The sequence below is a fragment of the Elaeis guineensis genome, chromosome 14 (genome assembly GCF_000442705.2).
Source record: "Elaeis guineensis isolate ETL-2024a chromosome 14, EG11, whole genome shotgun sequence".
Lineage (NCBI taxonomy): Eukaryota > Viridiplantae > Streptophyta > Magnoliopsida > Arecales > Arecaceae > Elaeis > Elaeis guineensis.
Window position 1 is genome coordinate 7,693,149 of NC_026006.2, and position 14,431 is coordinate 7,707,579.

A 14,431-nucleotide genomic window follows, 5' to 3' on the forward strand; every position below is an offset into this window, starting at 1 on the left:
GCTTAAGAAAGACCATTAAAAGGACTGGTCTAGGAGCACCTAAATCAGTCACACTGATTTACCTAGCTGACATGGGTCAGCTCGAATAGTCAAGTGATCCAATCAAAATATAATTTCATCAAGAAACTAGGTAAGTTCGATCGGTGGGAGGGCCTGCCAAAGCTTGTCTTAGACACCATCAGAAATGGCCAGGTAAGCGGGCTCCCGATTAAAAGCCACCGGTCTGGTTTACCTTAGACACCAACTGGTTTAATTAGTTTCGATTGGATCAACCTAACAGTTCATGCTAGACCGCTTAGCCAAGAATCAAGTCCATTTGGTTCTCGTTAAAGACATGAACTTGACCAACTACAACTATTGTAATTGATCTAGAGAATCCTTGACATAATCTAAGACAACAATTGATTAGATTTAGTTAATTCTCTAATTAAGTCCATCTTTAATCTAACCTTAGGTCTAACCCAATTAATGGACCTAATTCTCACTAACCCATTAATCCAATGTGTTATGGTTTGTCTTAGGTTCTTCAATTCACAATCCTAGAACCTAATCAAAACAACTTCTTAATTCTCAATTAAGTTTTGGACTGAGGGTTGGGGTTCGATTTTTTGAAAATAATTTTCATGTTTGTAAAATAATTTTACAATATGGTTCCACCAACCAACTTGCATGTTTGATTCATAATCAAGATGCAAATGAAATAAATATGAAACTATTTTAGATCTAATCTAAATAGGTTCATGTAATTGAAATAATTTCAACTTTAAACTGCACAAATTTTTCAGACAAAAATATGATAGTTCTTTGTGCAGGTTATATTAACAAAGAGATTTTATTTTAGATTTAAATATTTTTTAAATCTAATAAATTATAAATTTAATCTAAATTATATCTAATAAATTTATGATTAAAGATAGATCTACACGAACTAGGATAATCTTTGCACTGTAAGGGATAAACCTTACAGCAGGACAACCTTGCAGTTCGTGATTGATCTAAAAATTTTAATTTTAGATTTAATAATCAGATTATAAATTAGATCTAATCTAAGAAATAATCTAAGCATGTATAAATAATCATGTAATAAACAACCTAGGCTCTGATACCAATTGTAGGAATCAGATCTAGGGTTTCAGGGTTAGATCTTGAAATTTTTTCGAGATCATGCAGTAGAAGACAAATAAATCAAAATTTATTTTATAAAATCAAAGAATCTCTAGATCTAAGATCTTATTACATGATTATTACATGATATTAAATTAGAAATTAAAACATATAGAGAATAAGCTATATGTTGATCATATCAATATGTTTCTATGCTACATCTAATATATGTAATAAATAATAGATCAGATCTATTACCTTGCAAGTTAGACATTCTAACCTTGCTAATCTGGGCTTGAGGATGATGTTGTGAGTCGTACAGACATCCAACCTCTAGGAGTCATCCACACGAGCCCACGAATCTCGATCAGAAGTCCTGCTTCAGGAAATCAGCACAGTATGCTAGTACTGCGTTGATCCTTCTTCGATGGTTGATCAAGTGCCTCCTTCTTCTTGATTTGGACTCTTCCAAAGATGAAAAGTAGGAGGAGTTTCAGATCTGAGATGCTCTCAGAAAACTCAAGATGGAGGAAGGGAAGAGATGAACACAACAACTCTAGAAGAAGATCCTTTTCTTCTTCTCTTTGCTCTCTCTAGACACCCTATCTTGTGTCTATTATATCTCCACGCCCCAACCTGCTTTCTCTCTAATTTTTGGATGCCCCAAAAATTTCTCTTTTATTTATTTTTCATGAAAATTTTATGAATAAATTTATTTTATATAGAGAGATATGATAGAGTCCTTGTCTAGGTCAAATACCTAGTCAAGGTTTATCCAAACATGGCAAGATAAGGGGCGCCCAACTCTTGGACGTCCCCTCCTTCTTTTTGTGTGTGGACCAATAGCAAAGGGTGCTTATCAAGTGCCATAAAAGCCATGAAAATCTTAGAAAAAATCTAGATAAAATTGGTGGAAAAAGGAAAGAGTTTTGGATTTCTAAAACTCTATCTCATAGAATTTGAAATCCAAACTTATTTCTACTTTGATTTGATCCACAACCATCTTCCATGTAAGAAAGAAGAGAGAAAAACTTTTGGGCATGGTGAAGACCTGGGAGAGAATTTTTGTTGCATAAAATAAGAGAAAGATGGCAGGAATAAGAGAGAGGGCGTGGGGGGCTTATGTGGCATAAGGTAGAATCCTAGTCTTACTAGGATTCTATCTTGACTTGTTTTAATTTGGTTTCTCAAATCAAATCAAACTAAAATTAGATCAATCAAATTAAAATATATTTTAATCTAACTAAGAATCTAATTTAATCAGATTAAATTAGATTTAAATCTATTTTAATTTTTTAAATAAATTAGAAATTAGGTTGACCCAAGTCCTAATTGAACTAGGACTAGTTTTTCCTTGCTCTTGACTTATCCAATAAATCAATTGGACTTGATCCAATCAAGCCTAAACTAAATCTAATTAAATCATATTCAATTAGACTTAATCTCAACCCATTGACTTAATCAAATTAAGCCAATTAGCAATTAAATTACTAATTGATCCTCCTACAACACTTGCACTAGGTTAAATGTCAATCATATTGATCGTTTAATCCTAGAATGATTCTTAATCATTGATCAACCATCAGATCGGATTGTGAACTCTAATGTATGTGACCTCATAGGTCCAAACCTAAGCTGATAGTACAGAAATAAATTTTTGTACCAATCGAAGTGACCATCTAGCAATGGTACCCGACGACCGGATAGGTCGAATGTGTAGAACAACATCCTTAGAACCCATGCGGATTTAGTTTTCATATAATTTATCCTTTTGACCAAAATGATCATAGGACACATCAGAATTCAACTGTCAACTCTGATCTGGTTGTCCACACTGTATTTCAAAATATCAAATCCATCTGATGGATTATCCTGGTCAAGATTTTGCTAAATTGAAATACTGCGACTCATCGTTCTCTAACTCTTGGAGTGGTCAATTCAATCTCGATCACCCTGACTTCGCAAGTACTTGACTGTGTCCAGAAGCCTTTCATCACTGAATTAGAAATTCAGTTAGTCCAGTACCAAAGCACAGTGAGTTGCTTGCAAGTCACTGAGATGATCTCAGATCTAAGGGACACTTATATCTATATCCCATCTGAGACATTCTCGATAGCAGAATGCTCTGGAGTTGGTCACGTTCAATGATGATGTATCATTACACCTCATCTGTATGCCATACCAGTATCTCTACACTCTTTGGTTAAGAGGACAACCAACCCATATGGTCTACAGCGACCTATGCTCGATAGAAGCTGTCGTCCTTATTAACAGCCTATCATTTGATCGTGACCAATTTTAAGAACTAATCGATAAATCCTCTCTTTATTGAACTTAAATAGTCCTAAAGACTTCATCATAACAGTGGAGTTCATTAGAAGATGAAAACTTATGATGAAAATGTCAAAAATATATTTTATTTATTAATAAATTAATTACAATACTTGGTTGCTCAACCGTCAATAACTTGACGATTGGCTTTTGGGATATATTTCCCAACAGGTCAAGTCTATGTCTTTGATTAGACCAATATGGACTTTGATCGTGGCTCTGTGGTCAAATCCAAGTCTATAAATTGATCAAATTGAAAATGACTAACCAGTTAGTGTCTAAGGTAAGTATGGCAGCTTTGGTCGGTGGTCATTAATTGGGAGCTATTCGCATAGATTGAATTTATATCGAGTTAATGACATATCCCTCCCACCGATCTCACTTATCTGGCTAACATGATGAATAATATTTTGATTAGATCATTTAATGATTAAAGTTGACCCATGCTAACTAGAAAATCAGTATGACTGATTTAGGTATCTTTAGTTCAACTTGTCTTAAGTCCTCTTTATGACTTGGTGAAGTCAGTGGGAGGATTCATGACTGGTTGGCTAGACCAGCTTATGCTTGATCTTCTTTAATATGACTTAATGAAGTCAGTGGGAGGATTAAGATTAACTGATCAAGTTTCTTCTCATCTCTCAATTCAACCAATTAAATTTTTTAAAATTACTAGGTTCTTAAAATGAAATTGTTATGGTGATAACTAGATTATAGCCTTCCATTAAGTTAGATAATAATGAGTCCAATAGTTTAGATGATCATTGGAGGTGCCACACATCTGGTGCTCATCTGGCTGTCAGAATTATCATCATAATATATGGATTTAGTTGTGTCTTTCTAATGATGGCCAGGTTGGTCGAGTCACACTTGAGTCTGATTATTCGTTTGTCAGATGCACTAAATTCTGGCATGTTAATGGTTGGACCTAACCAAAACTTTTAGTGGAGGTACCACACGCCTGCTGAAGAGGTGTCTGGGGCCAAATTGAATGTTAAAAATTAGTTGATGAAATAATTGGTTAAGAACCTATCCATAGATGCATAAAGGTTGGTCGAGCCACACTCGGGCCCATGTGCAATCCATGTGGATTCTAGTACTCACTAAGAAATTAGTATAATTCTTCGAATTGAAGGTAGAGGCTATCAATTCGAATAAAATAGTGAGAGAACTTTTAGACTAAAAATCATGTCTTTAGGCTTAATCAATTCATATACTAATTAGATTTTAATTTTTCTTGTACAGTTATGGCTACCATCTTGTCGCTTCGATCACTATTAGATAGTGATAAATTGATGGGATCAAATTTTGATAGCTGGTATCAAAAGCCCAAAATAATCCTGGAGCACAAACAGATCTTGTATGTATTGACAGATCCGACACCTGAGGAGCTAGCTCCGAATGCACGTAGCACGATCAGAAACACTTATCAGAAGTGGCTCAACGATCGAACTATGGTTCGTTGCATAATGCTGGCAGCAATGAATGATGAGTTCAGCTGTCATTTCGAGAATGCTCAGCCACAGGACATGTTACAAATGTTGAATGAATCTTTTGACACATTCGATGACATTAAGAGGCACAAGACTAGTTGTGCCATCTTCAATGCTCGAATGAGGGAAGGAGTGTCAGTCACCAATCATGTATTGTACATGATCGAAATGATTGAGTGTTTAAAAAAGCTTGACTTTCTCCTGCATAAGCAGTTGGAGAAAGATGCCATTCTGAACTCTGTCCAAGTCCTACCTCCTTTTTCTTACTCATTTTCGAATGACAAAGCCTGTAGTCAATTACTATGATTTGTTGGGATTGCTGCAGAATTTTGAGAAGGATCATCAACTCCAAAAGGAGTTGATGAATGTAGTGGGAGGGTCTTCTTCTGGACGTCGACCCTTTAAGAAAGGAAAGAAGAATAAAAAGAACAAAAAAAGAGTGCAAAGTACTGGGGCACCCAAACTCAGTCAGACCAAGAAACCTAAGTCCGATCAGAGTCAGGCGGAATGCTTCTATTGCAAGAAGAAAGGGCACTGGAAGAAGAATTATCCTCAGTACATTGCCTCCTTGGATTCAAATAGGCCAAGAAAGAAGCAAGTTATTGCTGCACAAGGTAATTATATGATAACACCTTATAATTTCTCAATTTGTGATTCTACTACCTGGGTATTAGATATTGAAAGTCCTTTTAATATTTGTAATTCGTTGCAGGGTCTACAGGTCAGTAGGAGATTTGAAGAAGGCAAAAAATTTCTCAATATTGGAGATGGAAGATCAGTTCCAGTTCTAACGTTAGAAATTATTAAGCTTGTATTCAAGTCGAATATAATTATTCTTAGTGAATGTCACTTTCGTTCTTCTTTTTTATTGAATATTATTTCTGTAGGCCTCTTGGCTATGAACGATTATGAAATTTTATAAAAAAAATAATTTTAATATCATTATGAATAGTGTTAATGTGATAAATGGATAGCTGAATAATGATATTTATATATTGTCACAACCTGTTAGTATAATATATACATCCAACAAATACCCTAGAAGTAGTGATGTCTCCGACATCTACTTTGGCACTATAGGTTAGGTCATGTTAACAAGAACAGAATAAATAAATTGACACAGGAGAGAATCTTCGAAGTCAGTGATTGTGAATCACTTCCAACCTGTGAGTCCCGTCTTCTTAAAAAAATGACCAAATCACCTTTTACTGAAAAAGATGAGCAAGCTAGTGAAGTTCTAAGTCTCATACATACTGATTGTTAGATGTATGTCCTAGAAGTTAATATGACTGACACATTATAATATATCTAGGATACAAATTTGTACTTAATATATTGATATGATCAATAAAAAGAGTAAGTTCTTTTTCATTCAAGTGTAATGTGTCCTTGAATCATCTATGAAATTAATTTCGATATATATTTTTAAAGTGTTAAAAATTAGAGATATATATTTAATTCCTAAAGGCTTTCGATCATAGGATCATCATAAGGGCGATGATAGATCCAGATAGATTGGCACATAAATTATTTTCTTCAAGATAGATGGGTCTCTAATCTACTGTGTAGAGATACAGGATGATAAGTGCGGGTGGTTGTTAGAGAATAACTGACACTGAACGTGACCATACGAGAGATCACTTGAATTTTTATTCAATCATCAGTGATTGTCTCGATGTTGTAGTTGTGTGATTGATCCTTTGACTTGAGATGGTACTGCTACTCGTAGTGAGGCTACTGGAGTTTAATTAACACGTAAACATGGATCTCAATGAGCCCTTGTAATGGATGTTGACGACAGTTGGTCCACTGTAGAAGTGGGATGCACATCAAGATAGGATCTATCGACCTTGATAGAGAGGAGTAGTCCTATAAGATTTGAGAGGTTAAGTCCAAGACTCTGTGGCCACAACATTGTGATTGATGGAAAGAGTTTTCATAGAAGTCACAATTGGACTTGAGCTAATCAATCTATCATATGACTGATGTTGAGGTTTGATAATTTATCCATGACCTGTCATCTAGTCGGAACTCACGATAGAGGGACTAAACTATACGTTAACTACATCTAGAGGTTCATTTCAATTCTACTGGGTTGCTACTACATATTGCTAGGTATCACTAGTGGATTATGAGAGCTCACTAAGATTATTTCGGATCGACAATTCTTGCTGAGTTAGAGTGGAATTATTTCGACCTATTGTAAAGAGTTTCAATGATATAATGATAGAGATCATTGTATATCTCACTATTAGATAAAATTGAACCTATGGAGTTACACAACAAAGAGATTAGGTCTGAAATAAGAAATTGAGCTTATGAAGTATCAATTGGATTTAGAGAAATTCACTGGATTCATGGTAACCTTGCTAGTACATGGTTAGACCCAATTCTTCTTTCTGTTAGGATTACTTATTTGATAAGATAATTTTAACTTAATTACCTACTAATTACCTACATGAATAAGATTCATGAGACTCTAATTGTTGGGTGTCTAAGATTATGGATCACATGAATTAAGGATGCAAGTCCCTTATGAATCTCCTTGATATTTATTATGGGGCATCACTTTGATTTGATCAATTTGGATGTGTCCATTAATTAGAGAGCCTTTGATTTTCATATGGGGTGTCTCTTGAGTGTAAAAGAGGGTGTCTAATTATGGATTCAAGGGCTCCAATAGTTGGTGCCTAATGGACTTCCTAATATAAGTTGGATAACTTAAGTTAATAGAAATCCTAATGCAAGTACGACTTGTATTATATGATTGAATAGGATTCAATCTTTGTGCCTATAAAAGGGGACCTCTCCTAAAGTCCTAAGATCATTTAAGCCAGCCCCTCTCCACCCCAAGAGAACCTCCCATGCCCTCTCTTCCTCCCTCTTTCTCTGCTTCTTAGGCATCCCCACACCATACCACTTAGGACACGTGTCCCAAGTTATCTCATGCCCAAAAGCTATTGGGCATCCATTGATTGCTGGTTTCTAGTGCTGGTAGCAGCACGTAAGCAAGGGAGAAAGATTAGAGAAGAGGAGAAAAAGAAGATCAAGAAAAAGATAAAACGTTGATCGCGATCCAGACTTCATTCAGATTCAGCAGGCTGAATTTTGGAGAATCAAAATTTAGATTATAGAGGACTGTTCTAGGCTGATCCTGAGTAGATACTCATAGAGATCGGATACTTGTGTAGCTAACAGAGAGCCTCATCTCTTCTAGATCCAGTTTTGAAGAAAGAGATTGCAAAACAGGTGTGTAATTTGATCACAATCTGAATTTCAGCATATATCAATTTCAGCATATGAAATAGATCCATATAGTTTTATATTTTTATGCATGCATAATTTAGATTAAAATTATTTTAATCTTATTCTTCACTATGGTGTTTAGAAAATAAAATTTTGAAACACATATGCATGCACCAAATTTCAAATTTCAATAGTGGTATCAAAGCCACGGATTTTCATATACTGAATTTTGATATATATATTTTTGAAAAAAATTTAAAATTAATTTTTTCTTGATACATGAGATATATGGATGGATCTTTAAATCTGAAATTTAATTTTAGATTTAATTCTAGAACATATAATTGATATGTTGATGTATGCATAGATCTGAATATTGACCTAGAAAGAGTTCTAGTTCATTTGAAATAGATGCATGCATGAATTCTAAAATTTTTATGATCTGAATTTTGATTCATATATGTGATATTTAATTATATATTTAGATCATAAATTTGATTTTAATCTGATCTATAATTAGTATATGAGATATATGATATTATGCTTAGATCAAAAATTTTATTTAGATCTAATTTTACATACATATATGTGATATATGTTTGTATGTCAAAACTTGAAAATTATTTTCATATCTTAAAATTTATTTTTATGCAAAGAATTTAGATCTCAAATATGATTTTAGAATCTAAAATTTATATTTGTGTATGAGGATTTTGATCATAGAAAAATCAAAATTAGGTCATGTAATAGGATTACATCTAAGATTTTTGATTTAAGTCATATAGATCTAATTCGATTAAGTAATTGATCAAATCGAGTCAAGTATTGAATTGAGTTAGATCAATTAAGTTAATGATCATACAATTATTGTTGATCAAATCGATTGAGTCTCATATATAGAATCGATTAACCTAAAGACATAATTTGGCCCGTTGGTTTGAGCCCGATTCACTTGAGCTAACCGATTCTGATCAATCGACCTATTGATATCTAAGACAAGTTAATGAGATATGATTATTTAATTAGTTTCGTTAGCCGATCTAACAAATTCATTGGTGTCTAAGGAAGGCAACGGGGGGACCCCCATTGTTCTCTACTTATCTGGCCAATTTAGAAGATTGGGTCTTTAATTAGGTTGCTTAGCAGTTTGGTTTAGCCCATGCCAGTAAGATCGGTCATATGATGACTGATTAGATGAGATCTAAATCTAAATCTCTCCATAAATATTAAGTCCGTAGATCTTCCACCATTGTAGATGTGCAGGCGTGTTACCGACGTTGATTATTCTCGACTGGTTACAGTGGTTCAGTTGCATCGAGAACACATAACCACTCTATTAGCGAGGAGTTACTCCAGGATAGGGATGGGGTTGGGCCCAATAACTGTTAGATGAGGGACCCAATGATGACCTTGCACTTGAAAGGAATATGTCCTACAAGCCAATCGAATTTTATATTTTGATGGATCTTCCATGTAATCTTTTAGACTTATGTATTGACTCTTTAAATAATAAAAGGTATTTTTCATCATATGCTGCATCTTACTTTAGTAATGATTATGATGAACTTCATAAATCAAAAAAATGGGTTTAGGGTTATGATGAGATCATACCTATGAGACCTAAAATCTTAAAAATCTTGATTTAGAATATTCCTAGTCATAGGAGCATTGAGTAGAAGATTAATGTTCCGGATAGATTAGCACTTTCTATGTATGCTCGATGGAGAGGGTAGCAGATCTCATATGCCACTTGTGTGTGACACTAATATAAGAAAGTGGGTGCTCATTAGAGAATGAGTTCACTGAATTGATCCGACTTAAAAAACATCTTATGGAATTTACTTACCTGTCAAGAGATATTTTCTTATAGTGAGAGTTGTGCATGTAATTCTTTGACCTGAGACTACCATAGAACCTTATATACATGAATCCATATTTTTTGGTTCATACTCATTCATAACTTAGTCATGTACGGGATGTTCTAGATATGATAGAATGTATATGGAGGTTGTAAGTAGGTCAATATGGAATCGATCACTCATGGTAAGAGAAAATCGCATCCTACTTGTTCTGATCGATTGATGATTTAGGAAGCCTTTGATCAAAGTAGAATAAAAATTAGAAAGAGTTTCTAATATTTTATTAATTGAATCATCATATAAGATTGAGAGAAATATGAGTATGATATTGGATTTGACATCATTCCATATCCAGAGTCATATTCGGGGTGCAGGAAGATCGCAGGATCAAATTGCACGATAATTTTTCACTGAAGGATATTTTTAGTATTTCTATCAAAAATTTTATATTTTCTAGGTAGATATGATATATTGATAGATGTCAATCTTGTCTTATGGGTTTGATCAAATTAAAAAGTTTAATTCCATCACCAATTAGAAAGAGTTCTAATTGCTGAAATCGGATTAGCTCGATTGGATCTAGATCGGTTAGATTAAATTCTAATCAAATCAAATCGACTTGAACTCAAATCTATTGCTGGTTAGATGTGGAACCCAATGGGTCACACACAAAGGATATTGATCAGGGGTCTAATTGGATTAGATCATGTTTGCAAAATTGACATGCTAGCATATATTGCAAAAAACTAGCTCCTTGTTTCAAATCAGATTTAAAATTGATTCCAGATTGAGCTAATTAAAGCTAAATTAATTTAAATTAATTTTGATTTTAAGTTTATTCAGCCCTTGGCTGCACGTACTGAAAATTTGGAGCCAGGAAACCAAGTCTCCATGAGTCAAAAGTTTCTCTTGTGCGTGGGTGCAGTTTTTGTGTGCAGAAACAACTTTCGCATCCCATGAGATGGGATGCCTCATCCTTAATCTTATCCTATGTTCCATGATGAAATAAATTTTTGGATGATTTCTAACTTTATTTTGAGCATGAGAAATTTTTTTGAAGTTAAAATTCCTTTTGGTTTAATCATGGAAATTTGTTGAAGTTGGAAATCCTGTCATCCTGATCCATGCACCTGACCAAGAGTCCAACTTGTAAAGGACTCTAACCCATTTGTCACGCCACTTCTTAATCTAAATTTTTTTTCACGACATTCTCATGTTAGTGCCTTGATTTTGGCCATTGGATAGACAAAATTACATTGATGGGTGGTGGAATCAAATTATGCCATGGGAAGCTGCATGACTCATCAGAGAATCATCGAGAAAAATATTCTGAAGAGTCCTTCTGCATGAAGTGTCTCTTGGATTTTTTTTCGATGATTGCCATGTATCAAAAACTTTCAGATGGGCATGAGAATTTATCAAGAGGTGTGAGATTTTCTGATAGATACGAGATAGCGCGTGGAAGGGGCGTGAAAAATTCCCGAAGGCAACCCATCGCTAAGTATTTAAATGAGGGTGCGCCAGGGGATTGGAGTCATTCAGATTTCCAATTCCTCCTTTCTTTCTAACACCTCTTCCTATTGTCCAATTAGTCTCTTCCTTCTCTTGTTATGATAAGTTCAAAAATAGAAAGGACAAGTCTGATTTTAGGACAAGAGTCTAGGAAGAGAATTAAGGAAGACAAGGAGAGAAGAAAGGTAGGGATAGGAAGGCTAGGAGAAGAGGAAGAGGGTCTTGAGATCCTGATGTTCAAGAAAATTCTCAAAGTGAGAATTTTGGAGGAGAAATCATCTCAAAGAATTGGTGTCCTGATCATAGCCCTGTGTGGATCACCGTTGGAGGACGAATACTTGGGCACCTGATGGAGGTTCTGCCAAAATTTGGATTAAGCGCTGTACGTATTCTTCTATAACTTAAATTTAATCTTGAATTTATGTTATATATGATTGTTAATCATCAAAGAGATGCTGGTTTAAGGGTTTAACATTTAAGATTTTTTTATTAAAATTTTGAAATCCATTATGTTTTCACTGTGCATGCCCACCCTAAAAGCTTACAGTGGTATCAAAGCCGGCCTTATTTGGTTCAATCATATATACATAATATTTATGTGATCCATAGTATGATTTATACTATAAAATGATTTATGCTTTTATATGATGATATGAAATAATGCATATATCATTCACCACTTCATCATCTTGACATAAGATTGTCCTAGCATAATAGGGTTATGCTGCAAGGTTGTCCTAGGATGATAAATGTCCATATGTTACACTTGCACATATAGAAAGTTTTAATGTTGATACATAAATGAGTATTATGTAGTTAAAATATGCATGAGATCAAATAAAAGCCCTCATTAGAAAATTATATTAAGTGGTAGTGATATGCAACTATGGGTTAACCAATTCTTGATTCATTGATCAATTGGTGTCTAAAAAAGTGCTATAGGTGGTTCTTTAATTGGTTCCATTGTCTGACCTGATTAATTTATTGGTATCTAAAGAAAGCAACGGGGGGACCCCCACCTTACTTATTTGGCCAATTTGATTAAGCAATCTTGATATTGAAAAATTTTAATGTTGAAAATACTATTAAGGGCCTTCCTTCATACTAGGTTAATGTTACATCATGAACTATGGCTAGTTTGTTGTGTTAACATGAGGTTTGTCATAAGGATTGATATAACATAATCCTGATGCATAGAAGATGCTTATGGCAATTTTGAATATACTGCTTTGTTGTGTTAACACAAGGGCAGTTATATTAGAATTTGACTATATTGAAATGAAGGGTTTAACTTAACTAAAATATTATAGCTTATTGTGTTAACACAAAGCTAATAATATTTTAGAAGCCAAGATATAATATTGAAAATTGTATGAGATGCAATTGGAAAGAGTTTCCTACCTATGAATTCATAAGGATTTGTTGTGTTAACACAAGATCATTATGAGAAATTAGAGTCTCAATTCCACTAAGATAAATATTAAATATGTCTCGTTCATCATAGTAGAGGGTTATGATGTTTGAAAAATAGTGAGAGACACAATTAAATCTAAAGACCTTATTTAATTGTATGAGTCAATATGAGTTGTTTGCTTATGTAATATTCTTTAATTATTGTAGATTAAATTCTACAAATAGCATCTTCACTATCATTACGAGGAATTTTAGATTCCAACAAGTTGACCAGTCTTAATTATGTGGACTGATTGAGGAATTTAAAGATCGTACTCACTCAGGAGAAGCTCTCCTATATTCTTGACATCCCTGAACCACAAGAAATTGCGGATGATGCCACAGAAGAGGAGGTATCCACATACAGGATGTGGAAGAATGACAGTTTGACTGTCAAGTGCATCATACTGGCCTCTATGAGCAATGAGTTGCAGAGACAGTATGAGAGCATGGATACTCAATCCATCTCCTCAATCTTAAAGAGTTATATGGAGAACAGAGTAGAACTGCTAGATATGAGATATCTAAGCAGTTATTCAATGCTAGAATGTCTGAGGGATCATCTGTACAAGATCATATCCTGAAGGTCATTGATCTGATCACTAGATTGGGTCAACTTGGTTTTGTGATGGATGGAGAATTAAGTCAGAATTTGATCCTGCAATCTCTCTCCGAGTCATTCGCTCAGTTTGTTGTGAACTATCATATGAACAAACTGAATACCTCCTTGCTTGAGCTGTTAAATATGCTTAAGACAGCTGAGAGGCATATTAAGAAAGAAAAGGCTCCACTTCTTCTTGTGGGCAAAACCTCAAAGAAGAAGTCAGGTTTTAAGGGTTCAAAGAAAGCACTGAATCCTAAGGGTGGCAAGATAAAGAAGAAGGGGAAGAAAGTCTCCGGACAGGGTACCTGCTTTCACTGCGGTAAGGCAGGATACTGAAAAATAAATTATAAATTATATCTTGCAACTGTAAAAGCAGGTGCAAGCGATGCACCAAAAGATATGTATGAGGTACATACAATTTTATCATTAAGTTCTTCTAATTCAGACTCTTGGATATTGGATACCACCTGCGGTTCTCATATCTGCAAGTCATTGCAGGGGCTGCAGAATATTAGAGTGCTAAAGAAGGGTGACTTCGAGCTCTACGATGCTGGAGGAGAGTCAATCCAAGCAGAGGTTGTAGGGACATATATGTTAAAGTTACCTTCTAGAAAGATCTTAGAGCTAGAAAACTGTTATTATATGCCTAAGATCATTAGAAATATTATTTCTGTATCGTTACTATTGCAACAAAGTTATGAAATAAATGGAAAGAGCAATAGTTGCTCAATTTCTTTTTCTAATGAAATTATTTGTCATGGCATTATTAATAATGATCTTCTAATTCTATCTAATGACAATGTTTTTCATATTAATGAAAGTAAAAAGCA